This window comes from Salvelinus namaycush, chromosome 8 (genome assembly GCF_016432855.1).
Source record: "Salvelinus namaycush isolate Seneca chromosome 8, SaNama_1.0, whole genome shotgun sequence".
NCBI classification, from domain to species: domain Eukaryota; kingdom Metazoa; phylum Chordata; class Actinopteri; order Salmoniformes; family Salmonidae; genus Salvelinus; species Salvelinus namaycush.
The window spans coordinates 13,908,785-13,922,375 of record NC_052314.1 but is presented as its reverse complement, the minus strand read 5'-3'; the positions used below and the strand labels follow the sequence as shown (position 1 = coordinate 13,922,375).

Sequence of the window (13,591 nt, the reverse complement as noted above, 5' to 3'; positions counted from 1 at the left end):
GGCAATCTCGGCCACGTACACAGGCTTGCAGTGCGGGGCCTCCAGATTGAGGGCCTGACAAAAACTAAGGCAAAGCAATTGGCTAAGTACTGCTCTGTTTCAGCTGTTGTGGGCAGCCTAGCTGTATGGAGAAGGAGGTGCTTTCTGTACCTTTGAGTGCCATGCATACAGGGACCTTTGAAATGTTTGGATCTTTTTTTAATAAATTTGATTGGTGGATTCAAATAAAGTATTTAGTGTGTGTGTGTGTGTGTATTAGACATATTAGAGGTTCAGTAGTTTCTTCACAGCTTCTCTGTACTGGAGCACGCTGCCCTCACTCTCTCCCTCGTTCTTCAGTCTGGTCACAGAGTCCCTGTACCTCTGGCTTTCCCAGCAGTTCCTCCCTCACCGCCTCTCCCTCCCCTGCTAACCTCATGCGGACCAACGTGGACAGGGCGTTCTTCTGAGAGGGGCGGTTCTCCCAGCTGTACCCCTCCATGTCTGCCACAGTCTTCTCAGACTCCCAGGCCTCCACTTTCTAGACAGAGTAAGTGGAACAGCACAACATTGTCCGCTACATAAGCTCAAACAAAATGCTAACCAGGATTCATCAGTTTATGACGAAACATTAAGATAAGGGTCTGTGATTGCTCTGTCCCCAAACCCACAATCCCAAGAGGGGCAGTGTGGAACCCCTTGAGTGCCCTGGTCAGTTCTGCTCTCCTCTCAAAGAGATAGGGTTTCTCCATACGTGGTGCGGAGTTCCTCCATCACAGCCTGTCTCTCTCCGATCACATTCCCCAGAGGACAATAGGCCCGTTGTGTGGGAGCTTAAAGCAGGGGCAGTCACAGCCTCATCAGATCCCCTGCAGCCCTGGTGTTTGGGGTTGACCCTCATTACATCTATATGGTTCCTAATATCCAGGCAGGCTGAGGGCCAACCCCTCCAGCGGACAGGGTGGTAGGATGGGGATGGCTGGAGAAGAGAGTCTCTCCTCTTTAGCCTGACTGTCAGGGTCATTACACCATCTTCACAGGGTCAACTAGTGTTGCAGTCCCTTTCAATCACATCGATTCAGTTAGTTTGCTTTAGAATCTAAGCCATTTGATTCAGCATACAGTAGTTCACGTTTTAATCAATCCTAGTTAAAACAGGTAGGTGACCATTGGTCCGACAGACTCCATATCTCCTATTGCTTTCGTCTCCACAGGGTGTAGCCCAGTGAATGAGACGAGGGTGATGACAGGGCGGCAGGTAGCCTAGCGGTTAGAGCGTTGTGCCAGTAAGGTTGCTGGGTCGAATACCCAAGCCAACAAGGTGAAACATCTCCCGATGTGCCATTGAGCAAGGCATTTAACCCTAATTTGCTCCAGGGATGCAATACTACTATGGCTAACCCTGTAAAACAAGACATTTCACTGCACCTATCCAGTGTATCTGACACATTTTTTACTATTTTTTTTAGACAGTGATGTTAACAGATTAACAGACACCTGTTTTACAGGAGGACATTTGTGGGTTTTATTAATGGAGTGGAGCACAGAGTACTGGAGCACTCAAATAAGAGATGGACAGATGAAATAGTCTCTTGGGGATTGGAGTGCCTCTAGTGCCCAGCAGGGGAGATGGTCCACTACCTGCTGTGCTGTGGTGGAGGACTGTGCTCTGTCACAGTGGAGCACCGGTTTGGGTCAACAGCCCACAGAGGAATTAGCAACAGGCCCAGAGAGTCCGTCTCACTGAGTGAATAGACAGAATCACCCAAGCGGTGGCTAACAAGCGGCCTCTTTGTGGGCTAGCGTTACTACCTGAGCACAGCTTCCCCCGACCGGCGGGCTGCACTGTGCCTTCCATTGTGTATGCAAAGGGCAGCGGACAGTGTTCCGCTTCCTGGCTTGTACGCCATTTCCCAGAGAGACAAAAAGCCAAGGCTTTTTAACCAGCTAAACCCTGCTGCCTTGGTGAGAGAACTCCCAATGGCACAACAGGGAGAGCCATTAAGTCCCTTGTGGCTGTACTCATGTGAAAACAGCCTGTGCTGGTGACCCTGACAGTGGATTTCTCAGGTGTTGGTTGGAGTGCTGTGAATAAGTGGCAGGGTCAGCATCAGATACTGGAGTCTGTTTTCTCCTTTTTAGAGGGGAAACGCCAGTGGTGACAATGCTGCTGTATGCCATCCCTCTGCCTATTCTCCTCATGCATCATGCCTCCCTTATGGCCTTACTCTTTCACACGAAGGGGAGAAAGGATGATTCACTTGAATAGTGAATCCCTGAAATTACTTGGATGAAAGGCAACAAAAGCCTGTAACGCTCTTTCTATTTACAAAGCCCTAATGTATATCCAAGCCCTTTACCTGTAGGGATGGTTTAAGGTATCATGCATCTCTTTCCTAGTCCATTAGGGGTCTCTGATGCTTTGCACAGTGATGGCCCTGGCTGCCTGACCATCTGTCCACTCATAGCAGATGGGCTGGCTGGGTGGTGAGGTTAGGCGGAGGATCATGACTACTCAAGCTCTTTGGTACTGACCAGGGTCGCGTTTGGGAGCATGCAACATACTGAACGGAGCAGCTAGACATGTCATGAATAGAGCTGGGAATATATTGTACATCTGACCTTTCCATATTCTGCCCTGCTGAGCACGTCTCTGGACTTGACTAGTCAGAGTAGTAGAATTAGACACTTACCCACGACTCGTGATAGAGGACAGTCAGGAGGTACATGGCATAGTCATAATTCTGCTGTCTCACAGGGCAGCTGAAGTAGCAAAGGGGAGAAAAAGAAAAACATTTATCAGAAAAGTGTTAGTTGAAATAAAGCCTCCATTTAAAAGATATTACTGTAAAGCAACTGTAGTGAACACCTTATTGGTAACAGCACATTGAACAACAGGGGTGCTGCTTACCTGTCAGTGGTGATGGTGAGTGTGTCTCTTTGCAGTACCTCTCTCCTACCAGTTTAACCATCTTCTTCCTGGCATGGTCGTCCAAGTTCAGACTGGAGAGCTTCACCTGAGTGGACAAAGACACATAAATCTGACATTATAATACTGAAACTTATTGGCTTTGGCAAATTGATTCAAATAAAACCATAAACAATAGATGCAGTCATCCCTCAATCTGAAATAATATGCACTGTGCCACACTAAATGTTGAAACTCTGCAGCGGTAAGTCAGTTAATGTTTAAACTCAAAGTCTACTGAATGGAATTTAAATCATGAAAAATGACAAGCAGATATGGTTCATGCTGCAGAAAACATTCTTCCCCCTTACAGCTTTGTGACAGCTGAAGTTCATGGAAGAGAAGAAGTGAATAATGAGACGTGAAGAGGCTTTTCAGGAGAAGGATTATAGGCTGTTCTCTCACATTGTTCCAGCACAATGTCAACCAAAACAAAACCTTAAAAAGGTCACATTTCTCATTATTGAGACTAAGACCCTTACCCCCATTGGTCAAATCCCCTTACTTTCATCAGATTAGTCACATAGTTATTCAAAGAGAGGCCATGCTACTGAGTGATCAGTAAGCCCTTTGCAGATTGGGTGGAAAACAAAAGATTACTGCAGGTCTTAACGGACATCGCGCTGCTTGCTTAGCAAGTACCACTTCCTTCTGATTTGGCTCATACGGACACTCAAACACAGGACCTCTGCCTTGCAAACACATGTAACCACCCTCCTGAAGTGTCTTACAATCAATGTCATGCGTTTTCTAAAGCCCTTTTTACAGCAGTTGTCACAAAGTGAAATACAGATACCGAGCCTAAAACCCCAAAGCAATGCATAAGCAGTGGCTAGGAAAAACTCCCTAGAAAGGCAGGAACCTAGGAAGAAACCAGAGAATTTTCACGCCTCGGAGAAGCTAGCTATTCGGCAGCGCAAGTGGGAACACTTCAGGCTTAGGAATGGGTTTCACACATACATGTACCTCACATGGGAGAGTTTATACACAAGGCTCGCCATATCACATAACAAGTATATTATAGAAATGTTACATGTACACACGTGTGCATGTTCTACAACTGTATGTGAGAGAGAGAACCGGTTATCACGTGTGTTGACAGGAAATGCGTGTACATACAGTGCCTTGAAAAAGTATTCAGATCCCTTGGATTTCTTCACATTTTACTGTGTTATAAAGTGAGATTCAAATTGATTTATCATTTTGTCAACAATTTACACAAAATACTCTGTCAAAGTGGAAGAATGCACTTTTGTTTTTAACATGAACAGAAATGAATTAACTAAAATAGTCATTGCATAAGTATTTCGCTTCCTGAGTCAATACATGTTAGAAATGCCTTTGGCATTGTTTACAGCTGTAAATTTTCATGGGTAAGTCTATAAGAACTTTGCACACCTGGATTGTGCAATATGTTCCCATTATTCTTTTTTTTTTAAACTCAAGAATTTACTGTCTACTTGGTAAGCACCTCCAGTGTAGATTTGACCTTTCGTTGTAGGTTATTGTCCTGCTGAAAGGTGAATTCCTCTCCCGGTCTCTGTTGTAAAGCAGATTGAAGCAGGTTTTCCTCTAGGATTATGCTTTTTAATCCTTAAACAATCCCCAGTATTTGATGATGTTAAGCATACCCATACCATGATGGTACCAACAGGCTTGAAAATTAGGAAGTTACTCAGTGATGTGTTGGATTTACCCCAAACATAAGGCTTTGCATTTAGGCTGTGTATTTTTTGTAGAATTACTTTAGTGCCTTGTTGCATACAACATGCAAGTTCTGTAATATTTATCATCTGTATATTTGTATTCTTTTCACTGTGTAATAAATTAAAATGTGAAGAAATCCAAGGGGTCCGAATACTTTTGCAAGGCAATGTATATACAGTGCATTCGGAAAGTATTCAGACCCCTTGACTTTTCCCACATTTTGTTACATTTTAGAATGAGGCTGTAACGTATTAAAATTGTCCCCCCAATCTATACACAATACATCAGAATGACAAAGCAAAAACTGTTTAGAAAATTTGGCAAACTGAAATATCACATTTACACACACTACCGTTCAAAAGTTTGGGGTAACTTAGAAATTTCCTTGTTTGAAAGAAAAGCACATTTTTTGTCCATTAAAATAACATCAAATTGATCAGAAATAGTGTAGACATTGTTAATGACTATTGTAGCTGGAAACGGCAGATTTAAAAAAAAAAATGGAATATCTACATAGGCGTACAGAGGCCCATTATCAGCAACCATCACTCCTGTGTTCCAATGGCACGTTGTGTTAGCTAATCCAAGTTGATAATTTTAAAAGGCTAATTGATCATTAGAAAACCCTTTTGCAATTATGTTAGCACAGCTGAAAACTGTTGCTCTGATTACAGAAGCAATAAAACTGGCCTTCTTTAGACTAGTTGAGTATCTGGAGCATCAGCCTTTGTGGGTTCGATTACAGGCTCAAAATTGCCAGAAACAAATAACTTTCTTCTTGTTCTGAGAAATGAAGGCTATTCCATGGGAGAAATTGCCAAGAAACTGAAGATCTCATACAACGATGTGTACTACTCCCTTCACAGAACACCACAAACTGTCTAACCAGAATAGAAAGAGTGGGAGGCCCCAGGCAACAACTGAGCGAGAGGACAAGTACATTAGAGTGTCTAGTTTGAGAAACAGACGCCTCACAAGTCCTCAACTGGAAGCTTCATTAAATAGTACCTGCATAACACCAGTCTCAACGGCAACAGTGAAGAGGCGACTCCGGGATGCTGGCCTTCTAGGCAGAGTTCCTCTGTCCAGTCTGTGTTCTTTTGCCCATCTTAATCTTTTCTTTTTATTGGCCAGTCTGAGATATTGCTTTTTCTTTGCAACTCTGCCTAGAAGGCCAGCATTCCGGAGTCGCCTCTTCACTGTTGACGTTGAAACTGGTGTTTTGAAGGTACTATTTAAATGAAGCTAACAGTTGAGGACTTCTGTTTCTCAAAAACAAGAACATTTCTAAGTGACCCCAAACTTCTGAACAGTAGTGTAAGTATTCAGACCCTTGACTCAGTACATTGTTGAAGCACCTTTGGCAGCGATTACAGCCTCGAGTCTTCTTGGGTATGATGCTACAAACTTGGCACGCCTGTATTTGGGGAGTTTCTCCCATTCTTCTCTGCAGATCAGGTTGGATGGGGAGCATCGCTGCACAGCTATTGTCAGGTCTCTCCAGAGATGTTTGATCAAGTTCAAGTCCGGGCTCTGGCTGGGCCACAACTCCTGCATTGTCTTGGCTATGCGCTTAGGGTCATTGTCCTGTTGGAAGGTGAACCTTCGCCCCCAGTCTGAGGTACTGAGCGCCCTGGAGCAGCTTTTCATCAAGGATCTCTGTACTCTGCTCCGTTCATCTTTACCTCGATCCTGACTAGTCTCCCAGTCCCTGCCGCTGAAAAACAACCCCATAACATAATGCTGCCAACACAGTTCACTGAAGGGATGGTGCCAGGTTTCCTGCAGACGTGACGCTTGGCATTTAGGCAGAGTGTTTAATCTTGGTTTCATCAGACCAGAGAATCTTGTTTCTCAGGGTCTGAGTCCATTAGATGCCTTTTGGCAAACTCCAAGCGGGCTGTCATGTGCCTTTTATTGAGGAGTTGCTTCCGTCTGGCCACTCTACCATAAAGACCTGATTGGTGGAGTGCTGCAGAGATGGTTGTCCTTCTGGAAGGTCTTCCATTTCCACAGAGGAACTCTGGAGCTCTGTCAGTGACCATCGGATTTTTGGTCACCTCCCTGACCAAGGCACTTCTCCCCTGATTGCCCAGTTTGGCCGGGAGGCCAGCTCTAGGAAGAGTCTTGGTGGTCCCAAATTTATTCCATTTATAAAATGGAGGCCACTGTGTTCTTGGGGACCTTCAATGCAGCAGAAATGTTTTGGTACCCTTCCCCAGATCTGTGCCTCGAAACAATCTTGTCTCTGAGCTCCATAGACAATTCCTTTGACCTCATGGCTTGGTTTCTGCTCTGACATGCCCTGTCAACTGTGGGACATTATATAGATGGGCATGTGCCTTTCCAAATCATGTCCAATCAATTGAATTTACCACAGGTGGACTCCAATCAAGTTGTAGAACACTCAAGGATGACCAATGGAAACAGGATGCAGCTGAGAGTCTCATAGTAAAGAGTCGGAATACTTAGTTGGATAGCAACTAAGAGGGATGCAAGAGTATTATCTTTTCATTCAGATTATATCATAAAACTGGGAGTTGTGTGGCAAGGCTGAGAACAGTGGGCTGAAATGGTATCAGTCTTTCGGCTGTATCCTGTATCCTGCTTATCCTGCAATCTAGCTTTGATTCTCATGCTAATCCAGGGGGATTAATGGCTAAATAATTCCTGTGTCGAGGTCGTAATCTAAGGGAAAAGTGTCAGTGGAGCAGATGGCTGGCGATTAATCACAAATCTTCTAGGCATAACTGTCAATTGTTTTTAGGTTCCATGCCTATTGCCGTTCTCTATTTGTGACAAGTATGTTCATATGATGGAATATTGCAATCATACAGCGCTATGAAAAAGGTATGCATTGTAGAAGTATCTTAGAGCAGCGTTTCATAGGCTTAAAGGAAAGATTCACCCATTTTGAATGTTATTGCTTTTATGCATCTGAGTAATGTCCTATCGATTCCCTAGGTCATTTCATGTTTATCGGAGGTATTGGCCTTCAAGCAGGCAGAAATTTGGCCGGTATGAAGTAGCATTACGATAAAGCCACTCTCACTACACTGGAAGTTAATAGAAATAAGACTTTTAGATTGTGAAATTGTCTATCATACATGTCAGATTTCAATACTGGCCAATGTCAACTCGCAAGGTTGTCTTCTCTCGAATGAGCCATTGATCATATTCTTGCGTTATTCCAACCTCAAGAACTGTGTAATTTAACAGAGGATCTAGCACATTTCTCCTATGTCTGCCTCTTCAGTCCAGGGTGCATTGCATGGTGTCATTGCAAATTTCAGAGTCCACTCTGTGGCACATCGATCTGCAAGTTGAACATGGATGCTGGGCAGAGTTGCAAAGAAAAAGCCATCTCTCAGACTTGCCAATAAAAAGAAAAGATGGGCAAAAGAACAGACACTGGACAGAGAAACTCTGCCTAGAAGGCCAGCATCCCGGAGTCGCCTCATCACTGTTGACGTTGAGACTGGTGTTTGCGGGTACTATTTAATGAAGCTGCCAGTTGAGGACTTGAGGCATCTGTTTCTCAAACTAGACACTAATGTACTTGTCCTCTTGCTCAGTTGTGCACCAGGACCTCCCACTTTTTTTTAAAGAGCCAGTTTGTGCTGTTCTCTGAACGGAGTAGTTCACAGTGTTGTACAAGATCTTCAGTTTCTTGGCAATTTCTCACATGGAATAGCCTTCATTTCTCAGAACAAGAAGAAAGTTCTTTGTTTCTGGCCATTTTGAGCCTGTAATCGAACCCACAAATGCTGATGCTCCAGATACTCAACTAGTCTAAAGGCCAGTTTTATTGCTTCTTTAATAAGCAAAACAGTTTTCAGCTGTGCTAACATAATTGCAAAAGGTGTTTCTAATGATCAATTAGCCTTTTAAAACGATAAACTTGGATTAGCTAACACAACGTGCTGTGCTATTGGAACACAGGAGTGATGGTTGCTGATAATAGGCCTCTGTACGCTTATGTAGATATACCATTAAAGATTAGATGTATTTATAAAGCCCTTTTTACATCAGCTGATGTCACAAAGTGCTGTACAGAAACTCAGCCTAAAACCCCAACAGCAAGCAATGCAGAAGTAGAAGCACGGTGGCTAGGGAAAAAATTAATCTACCGTTTCCAGCTACAATAGTCATTTACAACATTAACAATGTCTGCACTATATTTCTGATCAATTTGATGTTATTTTAATGGATGCATTTTTTAAAACTTTTCGAACACAAGGACATTTCTAAGTGACCCCAAACTTTTGAATGGTAGTGTATAAAAATGATGCCGATTCATGAGGCGCAGGTAGCCTGGTGGTTAGAGCGTTGGACTAGTAACCAAAAGGTTGCAAGATTGAATCCCCGAGCTGACAAGGTAAAGAAAATCTGTTGTTCTGTCCCTGAAAAAGGCAGTTAACCCACTGTTTCTAGGCCGTCATTGAAAATAAGAATTTGTTCTTAACTGACTTGCCTAGTTCATTAAAAGGAAAAATAAAAAATGATTTCGACTGGCTGAGAATCTGCTGTCTGTCGTCCTGACACAATCAGAACTACAGGACAGCTGGAGGTCGAATTTCAATATTGAAACAATGTTGCAAATGTTGGAGACAAAGTTAATACAAATCTCCGCTGTTGAAAACCAAACGCTAGTCTAAAAAAAAAAAAGTGAGATAATATCTCGATGCTTTTCTACAGTGGAGATCTAGTATATAACATGCCTGGCTGGGCTGATGAGACAGTGGATTGCGCAGTCAGATGGAATAGTGAATAGGCATTTCAACTTCATACCCTTAGCCGGTGGTATCTTGTGTAATAGACACCGGCTGGAACGCGGTTTTAACCAAATCAACATCCAGGATTAGACCCACCCGTTGTATAATTGTTAATTAAATACTACCACTCAATAAGCACTTTGTGACTTACGCTTTAGAGCTTCGCAGTGTTTCTTTATGGCTGCTGGAGTTAAATGCAAAAAGTTTGGAATCTGAAACAGACAAGAGTTTTCATAAATGCCTGTATGATCTGACAGCACAATACAATATGCCTTAAATGGTACAAATTATTTCCATCCCAATGCATAATCAAAAGCTCTGACATGGCAGGTTGGAGGTGAGGAACTGACCTTGATGAGCTCTAGGTTGCCCTTCTTCTCCGGAGGAACCCCTCTCTTCACTGGGAAGCCCATGCGGACAGGCAGGGGCACAGAGCCCTGTCTGAAGGGGGCAGCGGTCGGGTACACTGCTGTCCAGTCCTGGTCTACAGGCATCCTATCTGTCCTGGGGTCACCCGCCTGACACACCATGGAGACAGGGAACAGAGAAAAAGACGACTAATTAGAGATGTCACAACAACTTCAAAATATAGCTTTATTTCTGTCAATATACAGCTTCGTCTAAACTTGATAATACATTCCTCAGAATTAGTTTTATTGGTAAATTATCTGGGCTGATTTCATGACGTGAGCCTCTACCCAGGGACCATAATGTGCTGTAGCCAGAAAGAGTCATGTTGGCGTGCTTGTTGGGTTGTGTAGTCTATATATTTTTAATGTCTTTGTATATTTCCACTTAATTTGTACACTAGAGGGCACTATGTTGGGTCATGGGTCACTGTTTACTTCAGCACACAGGTAGCAATGATGGCTTGTGAGACTAGCACACAAGTGACAAGAAAATTGTGGATGCCGCCCAGGTATGGAGTGCAAACAATTCTCACCATTTACACCTTGGAACTATGATAACGTTATTCACTTATGGTAATTAGCTAACTTGTACGGCTACGTCTGCCAGTATGTAATGTTTTTAATCTTTACTGCTATAAAATGGGCAAATGACCCAACCAAAAATCTACATTTGGATTAGTTAAGATTGTAACGAGCTAATGTGAAAGTGGTACTGTTTGGCGTTGCACAGAGAATGTTCGACCAACATTAATTTGGCGATACACCTTCGTTCTTGATTTGGCCAAACGTACAGTATCTTCAAAAACATGTCCCTGTCTAGTTGCAGGTGGTTCGTCAGACTTTTGAAAATGCTCAGTTATTATTATGTTATCTGTAACATTACAAGTAAAAGTCTAAATTGTTAATATACATTTAAAATGTCTAGTTGCGGGACGAAGCTATCGCTCTTTAAGGTTGCTCAAACATTTTCTGTGGTACACCAAACAGACCGCGGTAGACAGTTTCAGGTTGGATATTCGACGGATATTCGCGCTTTCAAACCTCAATAGCTTCCAAACCACTTGAGCCACAGACTCCAAATAAAGTGTCATGATACCGGAAAAATTGCGCACAACATTGCACAGGTATTATTTTCACGATTTTGACATTAATTAGCTTTCCAAAGCGAATAAACATGTGGAAATGTGAGCAGCATTTTGTATTCCTAGTTGAATTAGTTAGGGAGCGTAAACAAAGTACAAACTTTTTTTTTTTTTTACATTCGAATTTCAATAGTTCATTGGCTCAAACAAGGTTCAGAATGTCCACTGACTACCCTTTTATATTGCACACCCTTTGGTTTGTCCATTTTCATCTCACACATTTTTACATACATTTTTCAAACTTTCTAATTTCAATAGCTCCTTAGTAATATGACCTACTGGACTCAAACAAGATTCAGAATGTCCACGGACTGGCGGAGATGGGCGCCGCGAGGCATCCAGTGTGGTAACGCGACCGATCCCGGAGAAGCTGACGGGAGCCCCGGGGAGAGTTCTCTTTTCTTTGTGAAGGGCAGGGCACCCTGGAATGGGTTCGCCCCGAGAGAGGGGCCCAAGCCCTGGAAAGTGTTGTAGTTTCGGCGCCGTCCGGTGAGCTCTCCCTGGCCCTTGAAAATCAGAGCGAGAGGTTTTAAATCTCATGCCGGGCCGTACACATATCCGCAGCAGGTCTCCAAGGTGAACAGCCTCTGGCATGTTATAACAATGTAGGTAAGGGAAGTTGGCAAAAGAGATTCGTAACTTCGGGATAAAGATTGGCTCTAAGGGCTGGGTCGGTCAGGCTGGGGTGCGAAGTGGGGCTGGGCTCGAGCCGCCTCTAGGGGAGCAGTCGCTCCGTCGCCCTCCTCTCACCACCATTGGAAGCTCGTTGTGCGGCCCATCTCGTGGTCTCTCGTGTGTGGTCTCACAAGGGGCTGCGTGCGAGAGTTCGTCGGGGTGGTGTCAGTCAGTGGGCCGAAGGCAGACCGGTGGGGGATTGGGTCCGGCAGCGGCAACTCTAGACGCTCGCCAGGCCCTTCTCGTGGATCTCCCCAGCCCCACACATTGTAGGTGGGGAGGTCTCCTCTACGCTCACTAGACTTGAGGCGGATACTAAACCCATTGGCCCCGCAATGATAGGGCATTGCATGGATCTGGCTCATGCCCTACGAAGTGGGAAGAGGTATCGCCAGCTTATCTGGGGAGGGAGGCCTACATCTGATGTGGGTAGTACCATCCACACCCATTGATTTGCTACGGAACCATAAAACAGATGGAAGAAGCCTAGGTTCCCACTGGGCACGGATCCCTGAATGTCAACTTGATGAAATTCAAAGGAGCGTACCCACCTGTCGTGGTCACACTCAAAATCACCCGTGGGGTGACTGTGACCCCCCCCCTCATGTCAAAGTGAGGAATATCAATGAAGCGCTGGTAAAGGTGGTTCCTATGGTTCTGTCCCGGAGGGCTGACTGGGCAAGCAATTGATTGAAAGGGGATGATTATTATTTTCTGTTGCCGCTAGATACTGTGAGGGGTATTTGGTTCTCAAGCCTATAAGTATTGCACTGGCACTTCACGCAGATTGGGTGTAAAAAATAAACAGTTCAAGTCTGCTGAAGGTTAGTAGTGGCAACTGATGTCCAGTTTGTAAGACAGAAAAGCCTCCGATGATACCACTGGGCGTTACTCAGGGGCCGGGCGCAGTACTCAGGCTGTGGAGGTTGGGGACTTAGTCTATGAGCGGATAAAAGCGTGCGGGTCACCAGGTGCACAGAGCTTGTTTCAGGTTACTAGGTGCACAAGGAGGCCTCCATCAAGGCGGGTGGCACTGAGTCCAAGCAGGGGTGGCCGGACTCAGGGGCAGCACTCAGGCCATGGAGGTTGGAGTGGGGACTTAGTCTGTGAGCAGAAAAAAGTGGGCGGGTCACCAGGCGCACGTGGTTCCTGACAGTGGGACTATAGATTTCTTAGTAATTCCAGGGAGTAAGCTATACTCTAAGGCCAGGGGAGAGGGGTGCTGACCAGGTAGGGAGAGTAGGTGTGGAGGCCTGGAGGTCTGTAGTAGAGGTCGACCGATTATGATTTTTCAATGCCGATACCAATACCGATTATTGGAGGACAAAAAAAGCCGATCAGCTGATTTAGATTTTTTTTTTTTTAAATGTTTTTAATATATATATATATATATCATACACACACACATTTTTGTAATAATGACAATTGCAACAATACTGAATGCACAATGAACACTTTTATTTTAACTTAATGTAATACATAAATACACACACAGCTCTGAAGTGACAATGATACTGAAGAGTCTGCTTAGGAGACAAATACTCTCAACTGTTTGAATAAAAATAGAGTTTAAGTTACCTGTGATGAATGTTGAAAACAAAAACTTTAATTTCTATATGTAGGAAATCCTATTTTAATAATGGGCATGGTAAGAATTGACAACCAAAGTGCGAGTCATAATTCCCATGACACCTTCTAGCAAAATCTGAAAAGCGGTTCCTTCATTTATTTCATAGGATATTTTTTAGATTAACTTAAAATAAGGTCTGTGTTTCGTGTAGGCTTACACCACCGTGCCAATTTTATAACTGTGTAGATATCCATAGGACAAGGTAACTCTGATCAATATTGGCTAAATATAAGCGAAGATAAAAAAAAATTGTAGAGTGGATTTATGAAAATATGTTGACAAACGTTACCCATGTAAATCTCACT

At 43.8% G+C, this 13,591-nt stretch overlaps 1 pseudogene; it reads right to left on the bottom strand.

Annotated features, from left to right (window-relative positions):
* Positions 1-264: 264 nt before the first annotated feature.
* Positions 265-12,021, bottom strand: LOC120052020 (annotated as a pseudogene).
* Positions 12,022-13,591: the final 1,570 nt, after the last annotated feature.